Consider the following 19,858-nt stretch of genomic DNA (forward strand, 5'->3'; position numbering starts at 1 on the left):
AACCCCTGCCCCCCAAAATTTAAGCCACTTTTTAGTATTCTTTAGACTATCTTTTATTTTAGTTTATCAGTAATTTACAAAAATGATTTTTTTAAGAACTTCCAGAGCTAATATCCCTAAGGTATGGTTCACTCACCTGGTAAGACCCATTAACAAAAATCTCCCTGCAAATGTAATATAACATATTCTCCTAATTAACTGTCTAGCTTATATTCTTTTGCAGTGAAAACTCTGTTCTTAATTAAATAAGCATGATACAGAAAATCCTAATATAAAACACTTATAATATACCTTACATAGAATTTACTTTTCCATTATAACTACTAGAACTCCCTCCGCAATCCGGAATTTTAATCTATTATGAGTGAAGCACTTGGATCTTAACTTTCCCCAGTATGACTAAAGCTGAAATTGCATCACGATGTTCCTATTCCTGTTGATCCAAATCTCAACAGGAATTGGGGAGGAGGAATTTGTGTACTTGTTGCCAGAGATGCAAAAACAGAAAATGTGGGTCTAGCACCAGAACTAGAATTTGTAGTGCATTTTCTTGCAGAATATTCTATAAAGTGCTGAGGTGTTACATTATTAGTGCTGTATATCAGCAACATTATGAGTGAAATGAGTTTTTAGGGACCAGTCTAGAGATCTCACTACCATTTACAGGCAGAAATATGTTTAAATTCCAAGCAGTTAAGTAATACATTAGCTTTCAGAATACTATTTCAAAAGTTGGTTTATTTGAATGCTATAAGTACTCAGCGAGGATAATTGAGTGAAATGTCCAACTAAATCCTTTGTTTTCAATTCAGTTACCCTTTATCATGGCTGTGTTATATATGTACTTTCAACACCCTGGCCAACCATCATTCAAACGACATGCACTAAGCACCACTTGTGTACAAGAGAATATTCTAGGTGTTAGTGAAATGTTAGTGAGCAAAAACGTTAGTTCAGCATCATCTCTGATCCCTTATGCAGAGGACCCTGAAACCATATTCTTCAGAATGCCCTTCCCAGGAAGATGACAGGTTAGAGTCATCCAATGAGAAGTGCCCACATGGGATTTGGATATCTCTGTTGGCAGTTGCAGGCCAATTCACAGACAGAAGGCTGGTTCTTCTGAATCCCTAAGATCAGCAATGGCAGTTCCCACTGGGACTGGGAGATTTGCTGTGATAGCTTCTGCACAGGTTCCTATAAGACAGCTGCACCCAACCACATGCTTCCCTGACCTTCCATCATGGTAAAAGCCTCTAATTCCTTTTATGAAAGTCTCCCTATTTGGAATTCCTAAATGGCTTATGTTTGTTCCAACCAAAATTGACTGAGAAATCAAAGCCAACACAGTCCCTGCCTTAACATGCTTACATCCTCAAGGAGAAGACATTAAATAACTGTTTACACATAATTATGTGACTGTCAGTGGTGTGCAGAAGCCAGCTCCTCATAGTTGTCAGAGCTCTTTGCTAAATTTTCAGAATTTTCTAGTCAGTCATTAGATATAGTCAATATTTAAAATTAAATTATATAAACTTTTAATTAATTATATGAAATACTAAAATAATACTTTATGTTCAATATTTTCTAATTAATTTTCTATGCTTCTGAAATTATTTAAGTATATGTTTACATCTTTATGGTCACAATTTAATATAGTGGTTTGCTACTGTGCTTCTCTGCTCAAATTTATATTCAATGACATCACCTTGGAAGCTGGTTACCACTGTGCTGGAAGTAGGTATACCACTGAAATCAGCAAATGCTACAAATTGAGAGAACGAGTAGTAAAATATTTACCAAAACATTACTAATAATTGAGATAATTACCAGAAACATAAGTAAATATTAGCATAGAACAGGGAGATTGCACCATAGCCATGGATTTCAAGGAAACTCCCAAAGAAGTGATACCTGAGTTGAGCTCTGGCAGTTGGTTAGGCATAGGAGTGGGGAGGAGCACTCCAGAGAAAGAAGAAGCATATGATCTCTATGAGAGAGTAAGCTCTTGGTCCTAGCAAGGACTGAAAACCTGATCGGATAAAATACAAAGGATATGTCAGTTAGCCCATTCTGTTCAAATTTCCTTTTCTGACAGTCACCTTACCGTACTGTTATTTGCACATTTCTCTTTTCTGTCACTCAACAGATAATTCTGTTGAAGACAGAGTTTATGTTGTCTTTATCTTCCCATTGCCAGGCACCTACCTCAGGTCCTTACAAGGCCTGAGCACATTTGTATCCTTACAACACTAAGCCCAGTAAACATTAATAGTCAAATCTCCAGAATGAGGGTAAAATTCACAATTCAACTTTTTAATTAAAATAAATAAAAATAATGTCTTTCAAGTCAAAAGAGACAAATTAATGTGTATCAGCATTGACCATGTTAGAAGAATCAAAACTGAAATAATAATTTGAACATATTCAACATTAAAAGATAATTGTATTAGTCTTCCAGAGGTGCCAGAACAAAATACCTTAGATGAGGGGTGGTGGCAGGTGGTAAGCCACAGAAGTTGATTTCTCATAGTTCTGTAGGCTGGAAAGTCTAAGAACAAAGTTGAAGGTACTGCATTTTGAGGCCTCTTTTCGTGGCTTGTAGGCAACTGCCTTTTTGCTGTATGTTCACATGACCTCTTCTCTATGTGCATATGAAGAACAGAGAGACCTCTGGCATCTATTCCTCCTTTATAAGGATGTCAGACTTGTCTATTAGACCAGGATCTCATCCTCATGGCCTTATATAATCTTAATCAATTCCTTAAGGGTCCTATTTCCAATATAATCACATAAAAGGTTAGGGCTTCAACATGGAAGTATTGGGGTGGGTGGGGGAGACACAATTTAGCAATGTGGTTTAATATAAAAACATAAAACAGTTATTTGGTTCAAGACGCAAAGAAATCATTCCCAAAATTATACCAATAATCATGACAGTCATTGCTGGATATAGATATAAGACATTCTCTATTATACAAAACTGAAATATGCGAATTTGAAATGATATAATTGAGCTCTATCATTTATATAGTGTGTACTACATCTTGTATACAATATGTAACTTAACATAAAAATTTAAAGTAATGCAACTCTACACACACAGACACATACACGTGTGTGTGAATGCGTGCACACACACTTTAAAACCACCCATGAATCACATCCCTTCAAAGCTAACAGTTGAGCTTCCTTGCTACTCTGTAAGGCAGCGGCACTTCTGCTGGTGTGCAGAAATATCAAAAATAAAAGTATGCCTTGAACCACTCTCAGCTTTTGAGCCTAGGAACATTCCTGAATGATTTTGTGACTGCTGTACTGCTATTTTAATGCTTAGTACTATTATAATTTACAATTGTTTTTACCTACCATAACAATATCCCAAAATGCATTGAATGGTGATGCTGTTAACAGTGCCCCCAAATCAAAATCCATGCAGTGAAATTAGCTGTGATAAAAAGCTTTGAAAAGGGTCAAGGTTTTATAGTGTATTTATTCATGTGTTATTTTTATGTAATTTGATATACATAAAAAGTATATTTAAAGCAAAATTACACTACAATTGGAGTAGATTTATGAAGTCTGGGAACACATTTCCCTGCGTTCAATTTATTACAATAGGAAAATTAGTGTTGAATTATGTGAGTTTTGAAAAATGCAAAGTCTTTATGAACCTATTTCTCACATAAAATGTGACTGCCTCATGCATACAACTGAGAAACATGGACATCTTGTTATGCCAAAGACAGGGTGGGGGAGTACATCTCTGTAATTACTTATTTAAATAATCTACAAGTGAAAAACTGGGTCCATTTCCTGAGGTAGCACCAGGATAGAATTGACTAAATAACATAGGGAATACTAGATTCAAAGGAAAATTGTCTTTCGCTCTAGCTGAGCTCTAGTTCTAAAGTCATTTGACATGTGAGACACCCCTCTGTCCAGAATCATTAATGTACAATTTTGCTGGGAAGCATGAGGATAAGCAAGATGATCAGATGTCCTTTGCAGTCTGATAAATGTAGGTAATTGTTGGCAGTTCAGAATTTAGCTGTATTAGATTTTATCTTTTCCTTGAGCCTAGCCCCTCTGCTCTAATCAGCTACCTCAGCCACTCAAGAGAATTATCTGATAAATCTTGTTGGTATCTGGCTCCAGACACACAATCCCTTCTCCCAGCAAGATTTATCAGAATGCAACCAAGGGCAACCAGACTATATCCTGGGGTCAAGGGTGGAAGCCCAGCTATACCTGCTTATCTATCTCAAAGCCTGACTTTTTCTCCCCACTTCACTCATCCCTTATAAGCCCATTCCTTTGGGCTTATTCACTGCCTACATATCAAGAATCCCATTTCATATCCATTCTTTCCTATCAAGAAAGTTCTCACATATTAATTACAAAAGTAAGCAATCACCCCCTCAGGGACAATGTGCTTCATTCCACACACTCACACAATTATTGATGTAACAAAATTTCTCACCCTAACAGGAACCACCTTGCAAATGTTATAACATCCACACTTACAAAAATTAGTCTCACTATAAATTTTATAAGACAGTTTATATTAGCATGAAGAAAATTAAAAGATGTAATCTAACAGTTGAGTTCATTACCATATGGAAGGCAACCACATGGTAGTACACAGTACGGTGCCTTGATAAAGCCTGGTAGATTTTTTAATAACATAAAAGGTATCCATGTGGTCAGAAGAACAGATTTTCTCCTTTTCCACTGAGAAAAGGCAGAAAGGAAAAGACTTAAGTGATGCCAGAGAAGGTTTAGTTAGATTTAAAGATTTAGAAATTGTTATTTAGGATTAGATGAAGAAATCTAAAATAATCTTTCCTGATGATATGTAAGAAGAAACAGTCCTCTCTATTGGGAATGCTTAGAAGATGTAACTCAGGGTAGCCAGAATGAAAATTCTTTTGAGGCAGTTACCATATTTATTTTGTTCACTTTTGATTTATCTGAGTGTGCAACATATGTGGTATACAGGCTTTTATGGAATACATATTAAATAAATATTAGTTGAATGAATGAATGCCTATCAAAATCTAAAGACAAATATGTCATTTATAGTCTATTCATTTTAGCCAATTCTTATCACTATTGAAAGTGAGAGAGAGAAAAAGAGAAAGTGAGATAGATCTTTTAAATATTAAGTGATGTAACCACAGTTAAACAGGAGATGGTAACAGATGGAAAACTTGCATTCCCAGCCCTAAGTGCTATCTGTTGACATAAAAACATTCAAACCTGTAAAGAATTTTTGTGAGTTTATTTAAGCCAAACTGTTGACAATAGCAGGGAAACAGAATCTCAATGAATTGGGATAATACTCAAGAGAATGGCAGTTTTTCACCTTCTTTTATATATTACAATTAAAAGAGGAGAAGAAAGTGAGTTACATGAAATCCATTGGTGATAGATTAGGGGGACTGTAGAAAGCAATGGGGGGGTGGGGTGGGGGAGAGAAGGACCTCTGGGATTGGATAAAAAGTAAAATGATAGATACATACTTATTTTTTACTTAGGTGGGTGCAGAATAGTTAGCAGTCAACAATTAACATGATAACAATAACAAATGAAAAATTTATGGTCTCTGTCCTGGCGCCCAGGCACATTTGGTTGAGGGGAAGGGGGAAGTTACAAGTTACTGATATTTCATAGGTATGTTATCTTAGAGGCAAAAAGGCAATAGGCTCAGTTAAGGTAAAAAATAACCTTGTCGGGAAAAGTAATGGCCTAGGGCACCTAGGGCATAACTACCCACCATAACTGCTTTTAGTTAAAGTTAAATTTCAGATCATCCTTTGTGGTTATTTTAGGTCTTTAAGTTTGCAAGACTGCCATGCAGGCCTTCCCTGAGCTTGTCAAGTTAGCATGTGACCCCTTTGATCCACATATCAATTAAAGAACCATGGAACTCTGCCCAAGGAAGAAGCATTAACTTATATTCTCCCCAGAAGATGATGAATCAACATATGAGCCCCCCTGAGAGCCAATAATTGACAGTAATTTCAGACCAACCAGACTACAATACCTATGTCCATTACTGGCCAACAATTACAGGGGTGATCTTACATACATGGTTATTATTTAAACATCTGAATTTCTCTGTGAAGTAAGGATTGCTATCTCCATTTCACAGATAAAGAAAAGGCCCAGATCAGTTAAGCAAACTGCCTAACATTCCTCAATTAGCACAGATCTGAAAGCCAGATATTTTCATTCTACAGCAATTCTCCTTCTACTGCATCTTGAGAAAACATGGAATTCATTATACAATTAAAGGAAGTAAACATCTATTTCATCCTCCAAACGAGGACACTTTTGGGGGATGAAAAACTGGCTGTTCTGGCCAAAACCAAAGGAAAGTCACCCGGGTCTGGTCCCTTTTTCCCTCCCTCCATCAGAACAAGTCTGCAAGTTCACCATAATCCTAAATCACACCATCATAAAGCTGTACTGCTTCCTGGATCAGCCCATGAGTAGTTCTATCTGTAGTTCTTAATATTCCTAAGTAGGAATTTTCACTTTGTTACTATAAAAATAGCTGGAGTGTTTCAGGGATTCTAAGTGAATCAGAGTCAATAGTGCTGTAGAATATTAATTAAATTAGGACTGCTTAAAGCAAGTCAATTTCTAATCAAAATTTTCAAGGAACACTAAACCCTTTTTCTGCTTAAGGTGATCTCAATGGTGCTTTCCAGGGGGACTGAGAGAGGGGTGGAAGTAGGTTATATGCTGAGACCCCAATCTCCTGCATAGTATCACAATGCCATTCTATATATATTGTATTTAATGGTCTTAGACTAGGAATTTGAAAAGAGAAGTTATTAGCTAGGTAACTTCTCAGTAACTGGTAGAAAATGTCAATTCCTACTTATTATTGCTTAATTAGAACTTTTTAAAAGGTATTTTCAAATTTCAGCATTTTGAAATGTCAACTTGTAACACTTGCAAATAATTTTTTAAAAGTTGTGAAACTAAGCCTTATATTTTTGCCTTTTAGAAATAACCCATGAGGACCCTAGCTTGCTTTGGAGAACACCAAACCCTCTCATCTTGCAGAGTTCACTCTCCTGTACTGTAAAATAAAGCTAGAAAAGGGGTTTGAATTGGACTTACTAATACAGGTTTGAGCTGAGTCGAACAGTCTACTTTCTGTTTTCAGCCATCTATGATGAGCCTCACACTTAATAGACAGGGCATCTTTTTTTTTTTCCTTATGATTTTTGAAATTTTCTTTTTTAGAGAGAGAGGAAGGAAGAAGGAGAGAAAGAAGCATCAATGTGAGAGCAGAACCTGGGCCAGCTGCCTCCTGCATACCCGCTACTGGGGATTGAGCTTGCAACCCTGACCAGGAATCAAACCAGCAACCTTTGGATGCACCGGACCAACCCCACCAACTGAGCCACACCAGCCAGGGCTAGACAGGGCATCTTTGAAGAGAGACCAGATTGTTTACTATTGTTCTATATTGAAAACAGAAGTAATCTAATTTGCTTCAATCCATGAGCTCAGTGAATCGCCCACATATGTAGATAAGCCAAGGACTAGGCAAGACACTCACATAGAAACCTGAGGGTTTTCTGCAGCTAGGGAGAAGTTGGCATTTTGTTATACAGCCTTTGGTGCACCTTTTAGTGAAAGTTAGTTAAAAATGGTTGTGTGAACAAAGCACATTTCCTTCCATGTTCTTTATTCTGGAAACCTCACTTCCACACCTCTGCTAATATTTACAGTCCAGGGAGCCATAGTGATATCTGTCTGAATGTGTAAGATAGATCTTTACCAGTAAAAATGGCATTATCTGAGATGAAAACAAACAAAACTTTTCATTGGCATAGGTTTATATTCCAAGTCTATTGTCTAGACAACTGTACCCCATCTGACTATCCAGATAAAGCCACTAACACCCTGACATTTTCATACAGCTAAGGGTAGGGAGGTGCATTCCGTACCCTGGCTGGCTACTCTCCCCAGGAGGTGGGTCAAGAGTGGCTCTCACTCCTCAGAAGACCAGGCTCCTTCCTGAGCCCAGATATATGGCTGACACCACTGTGAATTCCTTACCCCTCATTGACTGGGAGCCCATTGTTAAAGAAGCAGATTTTCCCTCTGGGAATATGTTAATCAAGACACTGTAAATCAAAATGAAATATCCAGACCTGGACTTTGGTCAGTGCTGCTCAGTTCTTGACCAAATCTGTTTGTATTTTGTTTCTTTTGAAGCCAACAGTTTAGGTAATAAATATCTGAATCTTGATTCCTGCCATTGGTAATCTATATAAAATCTTTTGTGTTTCACTAAATACTTAAAAACTATCCATCACAGGCATTAAAAAATATTAATTTTCTGAATGTTTGTTCACAGTTTTTAAATAATTATTCCACCTGAAATATATATACTCATGGTTTTATATCTTAAGGAGAAAATTAGGGCTAAGAGGTATACTCAAGCAGATCTAGTATTATGTAATTATAATAAATACTACAAGATCAATTTATTTCCTGTTAATTATATTAATGAGGATATTTATATCAATTTTACTGTCTTCTGTGAAAGTTAAGTCAACTGTACAGTACAGACCAGGAGTCCTTGAACTCTCATATGGACAAGGGATAAAACCCAGAGAGCTCATTAATTTGAATAGAAAAAAAAAAAAAAAGATCTTTATTTTCTTTACCACCAGTGAAAATTTAGCATTTCCTTCAACTTTGAATGTTGGCAACATATCATCACAGTATTATTCAATTATATTACTGGGTTACCAATAAAATTAACATATATTTTCATATCACATTAAGTTATAACAGCTGTATATTCATCATTACTTCAAAATCATGGTACTTAAGACATCTCCCCCCATACCACATTTTTGTTCAATTTTGAAAACAGTGTTTTAATATAAATTATTTCTTTCATAATCGTATGTATTCCATTTTATGCATTTAAAAACATTAATCTGAGAAGTCATTCAGAGGCTTCTACAGTCCAACAAAGAGGTCCAAGGTAAAGAACAGGTTAAAAATCAGTGCTAGGCACTCATATTTAATAAAATTAATAAATGCAGGGACATCACACAAAATAAAAAAGTTTGCTATACTCAAGTGTTTTAATAATCATATTCCCTGTCTTGAATTAATTGTGGATTTCAATTCTCGAGTTCTAGTTCTTTAAGAGGTTGAAAAGAATAGTTGTCTGGCAGATGCACTGGTATAGCAGTCAGGTGTGCTGAGTGAGGATTAATTACTGATATGGTAAACCCTGGATGGGCCAATGGGTACACAACCAACCATGCTGCTTATAAAGACAATGCACAGAAAATCTTTCTCTTTTTTTTATTTATTAAATCATTATCTGTGTCCATATCTTACCATTTCCCCTCCCTCTCATTCATTCCCTCCCTCCCCAGAGTTTTGTGTCCATTGGTTGTACTTATATGCATGTATACAAGACCTTCAGTTGATCTATTATCTCCCCCAGATCTCCCTACCCTTCCCGCTGTAATTTAACAGTCTGCTTGTTGCTTTACTGTCTCAATATCTATCTTTTGGTTCATCAATTTATAATGTTCTTTATTATCCATAAATGAGTGAGGTCATCTGGTGAAAATCTTTCTCTTATTGTTTTTTTGCTGCCTGATTTTTTCATTTTATTAAGTATGGTTATGAACCAAATCATTTATTGTGTGAGGGAACGATTACCTTCTGAACGATTACCTTTATTATAAATTCCTTGACTTTTCCCCACGAAAGCACATGCTGTCCTCAGGGACATAAGACACAGAGGGCAAAAATATCCACCTAGACTCTTCATGTTTTCAGAGTTACCCAAATGCTTAAATAACTGTTTGATTATTTAGCAAAAAAGTCCTGTCCAGGAAGAAACAAAAGATATTCAGACAGATATTAAAACTTTGTCCTAACAGTTTTTTCTTTAAAACAAAAAAAAACAAAAACAAAAAAACAACAAACAAACAAAAAAAAACAGGCCTGGTTCAAAGGTTGAGCATCAACCTATGAACCAGGAGGTCACAGTTTGATTCCTGTGCAGGGCAAATGCTAGGGTTGCAGGCTTGATCCCCATTTTGTGGCATGAAGGAGGCAATTAATCAACAATTCTCCTTCATTATAGATGTTTCTATCTCTCTCTCCCTCTCCATTCCTCTGGGAAATCAATAAAAATACACTTCAAAAAATAAAAAGTAAACAAAAAGTGTTTGCTTCTATTAATCCTATTCTTTTAATATTTTTATTATTTGCTACTTCATTTCAGTAGAATAGTTCAATGGTCCTTCTCAGTGTCCTGGGGATGAAGGTATCTAGTTGTGATGTTGTTGACATCATACGTTTAAAACATTCCTAAGTGATGCTGGTGGTCCACCACTCTGATGGCCTTCATTCTTTCCAGATGAACATCACAAGGGATAACTCTTCTCACTGTCATGGTAATGTACATTTACTTCTAAAATGATGAGAGGACTCCCATCTGCCTTTTTCAATGCAAAAGTTGATCCTTTTCTGTTTATTCTAAGAAAAACTTGGTTCCAATGACCTGTGAACTTGCTATAAATCCCCAACACATCCACCAAACCTAGCTGAGGTGAAATAGTCTAGGACACACAATACCTTTATTTTCATATTTCAATGGAAAGCAAGCAAACAAAACCAGCAGGGACCATTTTCCCCATAGATCCACAGCCTCTATTAATAGGTCAATCTTTATTTTAAGATTTAACCCATTGGAATGAATAATCATTCAAAGTGTATATACAATTTGGGGGGCATCCTGTATTTCTATCTTCACACCACTCACGAAGCTTTGAAGAATGACTTTTTTTAAAAAAATAAATCTTTATTTTTAATATTATTACAAATGTTCCTCATCCCCTCCCCCCCACATTGCTCCCCTCCACCAGGTTCCCACCCCACCCTCTGCCCTTTCCCCACTCCCCATTGTCCTCATCCATAGGTGCACAGTTTATGTTCAGTCTCTTCCCACACACCCCTCTCCCCTTTTCCCCGAGAAATGTCAGTTCACTCACCTCTGATTCTATTATATTCATCAATTAATATTGTTCATCAGATTTTTTTTAATTCCCTTGGTTTTTAGATTCACTTGTTATAGTTACGTATTTTTTGTTCATAGTTTTTATCTTTATTTATTTTCTCTTCCAAAAAAACCCCCTTCAGCAATTCATATAATTCTGGTTTTGTGGTGATGAACTCCTTTAGCTTTTTTTTTTTTATTAGTGAAGCTCTTTATCTGGCCTACGATTCTAAGTAATAGCTTTGCTGGGTAGAGTATTTTTGGCTGTAGGTTCTTGCTATTCATCACCTTGAATATTTCTTGCCATTCCCGTCTGGCCTGCATGGTTTCTGTTGAGAAATCAGCTGACAATCATATAGGTGCTCCTTTATAGGTAACTATCTACTTTGCTCTTGCTGCTTTAAATATTCTTTGTCTTTTGCTCTTGGAATTTTAATTATGATTTGTCTTGGTGTGGTCTTCTTTGGATTCCTTTTGTTTGGAGTTCTGTGCGCTTCCTGGACTTGTAAGTCTAATTCTTTCACCAGGTGGGGGAAGTTTTCTGTCACTATTTCTTTCAGTATGTTTTCAATATCTTGCTCTCTCTCATCTTCTGGGACCCCCATAATTCTGATGTTGGTTTGCTTGAAGTTGTCCCAGAGGTTTCTTACACTATCTTCAACTTTCTGGATTCTCTTGTCTTCTTGCTTCTGCGGAGGAGTGTCTTCTGGCTCTTTATGTTCCAAATCTTTGACTTGATTCTTGCGATCTTCCATTCTGTTTTTAGGACTCTGTATAATATTTTTTATTTCAGACAATGTATTCTTTATTTCTTGTTGATCCCTTATTAGTTCTTGTTGATCCCTTATTAGTTCTTGTTGATCTCTTTTCATCTCCTCATAGGTCTTATTGACCTTTTCTAGGAGATTCTTAAAAAACCTTATAAGCCTGGTTTTGAGCTCTATATCCAGTCTCTTCTTTTTCTGCATTTCTTTTGTTTGTGATCTATTTCCTTGTCTCAACATTTTCACAGCTTCCCTGAGTTGGTAAGGTGGGTTTGTGTGCTAAGGTGTCCTATATGGTTCAGTGAGTCAGCCTCCCAGTTACCTGAGGTGGAGAGTCTTGGTGTAGCCCTTTGTGGGCTGTGTGTTCAGTCTTGTTGTTAAGCCTTGCTTGTTGTTGGTATCACTGGGAGGCGTTGATCTCCAAGCCAATTGGCTATGAGGATCAGAAATCAAGAATGACATTTTTAAAGATTATTTCAATCTCCAGACTTCATAGATTAAAAAAAAAAAAAAATAGACCTAAACAGACTGAGTGATTCATGCAAAATTATTCCGTTGCCAGGGCTGAGAAAAACATGTTTCCTGTGGCTTTTCTTCATTTCACCATGACATCTTCTCATCTTCAACTTAGAATCTGTGTTTTCTTGTATTCATGGACATTTAATATTGGGGGGGGGGGGGACTATTATCAAGGATATTTGCTAACATTTTTTAAAAATCAGTGTATAATCTATTTTTATTTTATTCAAAGCTCCATATCCCCTTTTGCATTTGGCACTTTCCTAATCTTATTTTAGCTCAACAATTTGAAGCCTAACATTACTTACAAATGCATACCTAAAAAAGTCCTACTTTGAAGTGTTTATATTAGCTTTTCAACTACTAAACAAATAATCAATACCTGTTATTATTTATTAAAATTTACTTTAATTAACTATCAAATTTTTATGAAATTAAATATAAAAATTTTAGGCTACAACTCAGACATTTTTAAAGTAATTGATTTGTTAAATTGAACAATCAAAAAAAGTGTTTAAATATATGAATTCCTGTAGTTACAAATAAATCCCATTTGTTTTTTAGCATAAATCCAGAAAATCACCCTCCATAAAGTGGATTAAAATAAGTATAAATGAACTAACCTATGAGAGTATTCACCCAATTGGGGGGATACATACAAATATATATATATATATATATATATATATATATATATATATATATATATATATATATTAAGCCATTCAAGATGGAAACCTAGAAAAACAGTGACCAAATTATTAAACAAGGACATCAAAGAATATTCAGTATAGTAATAGTATGGAACACTTTGCTTCATTTTTGGTTGTAAAAGCAAAAGATTCTATAAATGAAAGTCTCATATTCTTGACTCATTTTATCTATAAAATTCAGATGGAAACAATACAGTCACCACCTAAGTAATGATACCAGTATGAAAACCATATTTTATTTAAAATATTGCTACATATTCAAAACATGGCTTAACATAGCAGTTAGTTAATACTTCATATTGTAATATAAAATTTTTGGAAGTAAGAAACAAAAATTGTATATCTCTTTGTCTATAGCTATTCTCTGATAGGAAAATTAATTGATGGTTACTTTTCTTCCTAATTAAACAATTGCAGGTTGAAAGGGGAGAAGATAGATAGAAAATCCAAAATTAAATAATCAAAGTTAAATGTTTGTAAAGACCTAAGATAGATAAAAACAATTAAAGGAACATATGTTAGACATAATGGCTTTCAATGTTAAAAAAAATTTCTTTATAGTTAAGTTAGAAAATCTTTAAAAATGCAAAGTATTTTCCATGGTTCTTAAAATACAAAGAACCTCTACTTGTATAAACCAAACCACCATTGGATTTCTCTAGATTGTATATCCAATCAATCCCAAGTCCTATCATTCTCATATCCTAAGATTTTTTTAATCTATCCCATTGCTCTTCCAAGAGCCTCTCTCTATGTGTTCCCATGTCCTGTTCCTCACTTGGAATAGCACCATCTTCATGTAGCTGACCCTCCATGTGGCAGCCAGAGGGCCCTTCCTAAATCTGTCCCCAACTGTTCTTGGGTAAAATCCTCTGTAGGTTCCCCGTCACCTTTAGGGTAAAGTTCTGGTGCCTGCCTTGATTTGCCTGATTGCCAACCTTTTCACTCCAGATTCCAGCAGGCCCTCACTTTTCCCAGACCCTGAAACAGACACACACTGTCTGCTTTCTAGATAAGGAAAAATCTTGCAGCTCACAATATGATCTCTCCTCCCTCTGAGTAAGCGCAAATGTAATTCCCTCTACATAGAGTACCCTTCCCTGTACTATATCTTCTTGATGGACTTAGCTCAAATATCTCTTCTGTGAAGCATTCCCAGACTTCCCCAGTTAGAGGGAGGCACTTCCTCATCTTTGTGCTCCTAGTGCCTCACACAAGCTCTACAATGTACTCATTACACTATATATTCTTTCCTTCAATGCTCTAAGTCCACATGGGGTGGGGATCGGGCCTTATTGACTTCTATTTCTCAAGTTCGTAGTATAGTAACTGACAAAGGATGGATATTTAATGAATGCATGATGCATGAATGAATTTCGTTAAACTATTATCATTCAATATTGAATAAACTAGAGGCCCAGTGCACGAAAGTCGTGCACGGGATGGGGTGGGAGGGGGTAGTCCTTCAGCCCAGCCTGCACCCTCTATAATCTGGGACCCCTTGAGGGATGTCTGACTGCCCATTTAGGCCCGATCCCACAGTAAGACATCCCTCTCACAATCCAGGACTGCTGGCTCCCAACTGCTCACCTGTCTGCCTTCCTCATTGCCCCTAATCACTTCTGCTGCTAGCCTGATCACCCCTAACCACTCCCATGCCAGCCTGATTGATATCTAACTGCTCCCCTGCCAGCCTGTTTGCCCCCAACTTCCCTCCTCTGCTGGCCTGGTCACCCCTAACTGCCCTCTCCTGCAGGGTTTATTGCCTTCAACTGCCCTCCCTTCCAGGCCTGGTCCCTCTCAACTGCCCTCCCTTGCAGGCCTGCTGCCACCCAAGTGCCCTCACCTACTTGCCTGATCACCCACAACTGCCCTCCCTTGCAGGTCTGGTCCCTCCCAGCTGCCCTTCCTTGCTGACCATCTTGTGGTGGCCATCTTATGTCCACATAGGAACAAGATCTTTGACCACATGGGGGCAGTCATCTTATGTGTTGGAGTGATGGTCAATCTGCATATTACTCTTTTATTAGATAGGATAGAGGCCTGGTGCATGGGAGGGAGCCAGCTGGTTTGCCCTGAAGGGTGTCCTGGATCAGGGTGGGGGTTCCCTTGGGGTGTGGGGTGGCCTGAGCAAGGGGCCTGTGGTGGTTTTCAGGCTAGCCACGCCTTCCCCCCACCCCCCCAAAAAAAAAAAAATTGACCCAAGCGGAGGCCCAGGTATCTGGGATAGATTTACTTTCTACAACTGAAACTTTGTAGCCTGGAGCAGAGCCAAGCCTCCTGCTCGTCCTGTGGTGGCATCTGTTTCTGTTTGGATTTGTTTACCTTCTATAATTAAAACTTTGTAGCCTTGAGTGGAAGCTTAGGCTGGCTAGGATAGGCGGAAAGCTTGGCTTCTTCCATTGCCAGAGAAACCCAAGCCTCCCTCCCACTCTCTGTGGCTGCAGCCATCTTGGTTGGGGTTAATTTGCATACTTGCTCTGGTGGGCATGGCTTGTGGGTGTAGTGGAGTGATGTTTAATTTCCATATTACTCTTTTATTAGGTAGGATATCTAGTATCTACTACATGTCAGACATTGTATTGAGTACTGGACATATACTAACAAACTATGATCAAGAAACATTCTAGTGAATGGCAGGAAAAAGGAAATTACCTATACTAAGTGCCACAGTTGTTTTAACATATGTGATCCCATTTCATCCTTACTCTGACTGTATCCATCCCATTTCTCAGACAGGCTCTGAGAGCTTAACACATTACTGAGGTGCATAAAACTAATCCCAGAGACAGAATCTGAATATAATTCAACCTAATTCCAAAGCCCATAACTCTCTGTGTCTTTGTATTTTTCTAATGTTTATACTTGGGCTTTTTGTTGCTGATTTTTTAAAAAAATATATCTGACATGAAAATTGGGAAATCTATTACATGGATACTGTAATAAGATGACCTTGCACAGATCACTCTGCAGCATTGAGTCTCAGACTATTCTACCCAGGATTTAGAAACAGTCATTCCGGATGCTGTCTGACAGTGCTATGAATGTTTTCATTTTCCTGTTTCATTCAGAGAACCCAACAGTAGACATATTAAATCCACTATGGTCTCATCCAGGCTTCAGTGAAGACTTATCATTTCAAAACCTGTAAGTTCTGAGGCTGGACCACTGTATTTAACTGATAGAATGAATTGTCAAAATCAAATGGAATTTAATATTTTCTGACAATGATTATGATATATTGATGATAGTGGTGAAAATATTAACAATAGCAAAAATGATTACAGCAGCATCCCTGAAAAATTCACAGCACTAAAAAAATAAAGGAAAGGAAAAATTGCATGTGTCTCTTGGGCTCATTATCCCAATAAAATACTGATTCTTATAACACAGAGATTTCCATCTTCAAATCTCCTGAGGAATGTATTTTCTACTTTTCTTCTCTCAAAAGCCCCACTGCTGTCTTATAGCCCTTACATGAGGTTTTCTTTTCTTTCCTTTCCTCCCATATTTATGCCTGTGAGCATTTTAAGCTTAATAATCACCAGCACCTGATTATATGTAGAAATTCTATTAATATTTTTACTTACAAACACTTTTATACTTCTTGCTAAGTATCATGCAATGTTACGAGCGTTTTACAACTATTAATCCATTTAATCCTCACAAGCTTGCTATGAGGTGGGTAATGTTATTATCCCCATATTATTAATGAAGGCATTGAGGAGAAAGAATTTAAGTAAATGCCAAGGTCACAAAATTGATAAGTGTGCACAGCAAGGAACCAAAGCCAGGCCATCTGGCAGCGAAAGTCCTTGCTCTCACCACCAGGTAGGCTGTTTCTCAGATAAAGTTGAAAATCCATATAGAAATCCTGGAATGGAATATCAGCATGGGACACTGGATAATCTTTGAGTGATCTTTGAATTTAAATCATGGAGATTTATATACCAGATACAACATTAATTAAACCCCTCTTGTGGCTATACAGGTAGATGGTGAAAGCTTTTCTGGGGGCAGATGTTATGATTAGGAGAGGGGAATCCTCTGATCTCCTGATAAAGCCATTGATCTCAAGGCCTGGTACCACTGTTCAATTAAGGTCAGACAAGGGGCGATAAAAGCCTGCCTCCGGAAAGATCTCTAATGCTCTGAGAAAGGCCATCCTCAAGAACAGGCCGCTCATTTAGAATGTGGCTATGACATTAATTCAACAGAAATGCTAAACCTTAAATTAAACCAGATCCCAAGTGAAGAACCTCAGCCACGAATAGGGTTGCCATCTATCTCCATTTGCCTGGGACAATTCCAGATTTCACCTGTGGTCCAGGGAATATTTATAGCATGCTCTTTCACTCGGGATGGGCCAAGGGAGGCGAAATGGGAACATCTGTAATAGTGTCAGCAATAAAAAATAAAGTTAGGAAAAAAAAGCATTCTGGTTTGGGTGATAAAATATGTAGCAACCCTTACCATGGATAAACAAGGGTTGGTTGTAACTCTTAATACAACCAGGAGAAAATTAAATGCAGATGAGCTTGCACAGCTTATCTAAAAATCTCTAAATTTACCATTTGTTTCACAACTCTTCATCTAAATTCAATTCAATTACTAAATCACCTTAAAGATCCTAAGTAGGGGGAAACTAACTAGTTAAAAAGACTTTTGAACTATGTAACAACCAGTACAAAGCCTTATAAAGTCATAAAAGACATGGTCCCTGCTATCCAGATGTGCACCATCCATTGATTCAGAGAAAGCTGGCTCTGACCACAGAACCAACACTGTGCTAAGCCTTGTACGTATAGTACTTAATCCTCACAGTAATACTATTAGGTCTAGTAATAATTAATGTCGTTTTCTAATACTTTTTAAAATCGAATTTATTTAAACAATACAACAAAATTTAATCAACAATATAGTTGCCGTTGTTTTCTACTACTTGTGCCCAATGCTCAGGAAGCATTTTAATCCCTCTGTTGTAAAATTCTTGTGATTTTGATGCAAAAAATTCGGTCAATGCATTTTTGAGGCATTCTTCATTATTAAATTTTTTTCCAAGAAGAAAGTTTTGCAAAGAACGAAACAAATGGTAATCGGAAGGGGCAATATCAGGAGAATATGCAGGTTGAGGGAGAACTTCCCATTCCAACTGGCGCAGTTTTTCAGCAGTGATTCTTGCAGTATGCGGTCGTGCGTTATCGTGGTGAAGAATTACGCCCTGCCGATTAATCAGCGCGGGTTCTTTTTCTCTTAAAGCTTGGGCTAACCTTTCCAATTGTTCACTATACACTGCACTTGTAATGGTTTGGGTAGATGGTAAAAGTTCATAATGAAGAATTCCTTTAAAATTCCACCAAACACACAACATCACTTTTTTCGCATGCAAGTCAGGTTTTGGCGTGGGCTGCGGAGCCTCATTTGTCCAACCATTGAGGCCGCCTTTTCAAATTAACATACAGCACCCATTTTTCATCTCCGGTAACAATTTGCTCTAAAAACGGCAAACGGTTTTGACGAGAGAGGAGCGAACTGCAAATTGTGACTCTTTGATTACGGTTGTTGTCGGTCAACTCATGAGGAACCCATTTTCCAAACTTTTGGACTTTGCCAAGTGCACGCAATTGATTGGAAATTGTTTTTTTGTGAACAATTTAAAGTTGTCGCAAGCTCTTGTTGGGTAATTGGAGGATTTTGCACCAAAAGAGCTTGAAGAGCTTCTTGATCAAAATTGGACACACGGCCTCGACCACTCTTGTCATCTAACGAAAAATTTCCCTCGCGAAATTTCTCAAACCAACGCTGGCATTTTCTGGCGCTAACTGCATCTTGACCAAGAGCACTACAGATGTTTTTTGCAGCCTCACTTGCTTTTCTTCCTAATTGGAACTCGTAAAGCATGCAGTGCCGAATATGCTCTTCATCCGCCATCTTCTTAGCCCTAGTTTTGCAACAAAAACCAAACCAAACACAAACTTTTTCAAGCAAAACTTGTTAATTGCACTTCACACGTTCTGTAGATACCACGTGTTTGAAGGTTATGTCAATACAAGTCAACGCCAAGCAAGATTTTAAACGAATGTTAAAAAAACGACATTACTTATTACTAGACCCAATATGAGATAGGAATCAGTACCTTCTTTTTAGAAAAATAAAAACAGGCTTGGAGGTCACACCTGATACAGTAAATTAATAATTAGGACACTGTTGAAATAACATGGAATTTTTAGCTCCCATCCCTGCTGCACCTTTGCAATGACAGAATGTTTTAATATACACATGACAAGAGTCTTCAGGATTCATAGGACCTTGACTTTCATTTATTGTACAGTGGAACTCCACTCCCTCTCTAGTACCAGTCCGGTGTATGTTTCTGCTGATGAAACATCAGGCTAAGGTAAGGCCTGATGGCAATAGCACTGTCGGTACAGCAGCATTTATGTGAGTGTTTGAATATTCAGTTGTTGTTTTTATATATCAGAGTAAAAGACAGAAAGATGAAAATGTTAATGCTGGTACTAATGCAATTTGGGAAATGTGTGTTATCATTAAGCATGGAAAAGCAAGACATTAAAAGCTCCTGGGACATGAGCTGATCAATTGTGAGTTTATTTGTGAAGGAAATAGCAATAGCCTGATACCATACATAAAATGATCAAACTAAGGTCAAACATGTGTCTACAACTTGAGGTCCAGGGGTGAAGAAAATGGAGAGACCTATAAATTTGTGAATTAAGAAGCAATATCAGAAAAGCAATTAACTGATTCAGATGCAAAGGAAAACTCAATTCTACTAA

General features: G+C 37.2%; 1 protein-coding gene across 1 annotated transcript in view; it reads right to left on the reverse strand.

Moving 5' to 3' along the window:
• Positions 1-19,858, reverse strand: part of HS6ST3 (heparan sulfate 6-O-sulfotransferase 3) — a 662,758-nt gene that overhangs the window by 483,272 nt on the left and 159,628 nt on the right. The window lies entirely within an intron of this gene.

Source organism: Pipistrellus hanaki, assembly GCF_964339955.1.
Source record: "Pipistrellus hanaki genome assembly, chromosome: 3".
NCBI lineage: Eukaryota > Metazoa > Chordata > Mammalia > Chiroptera > Vespertilionidae > Pipistrellus > Pipistrellus hanaki.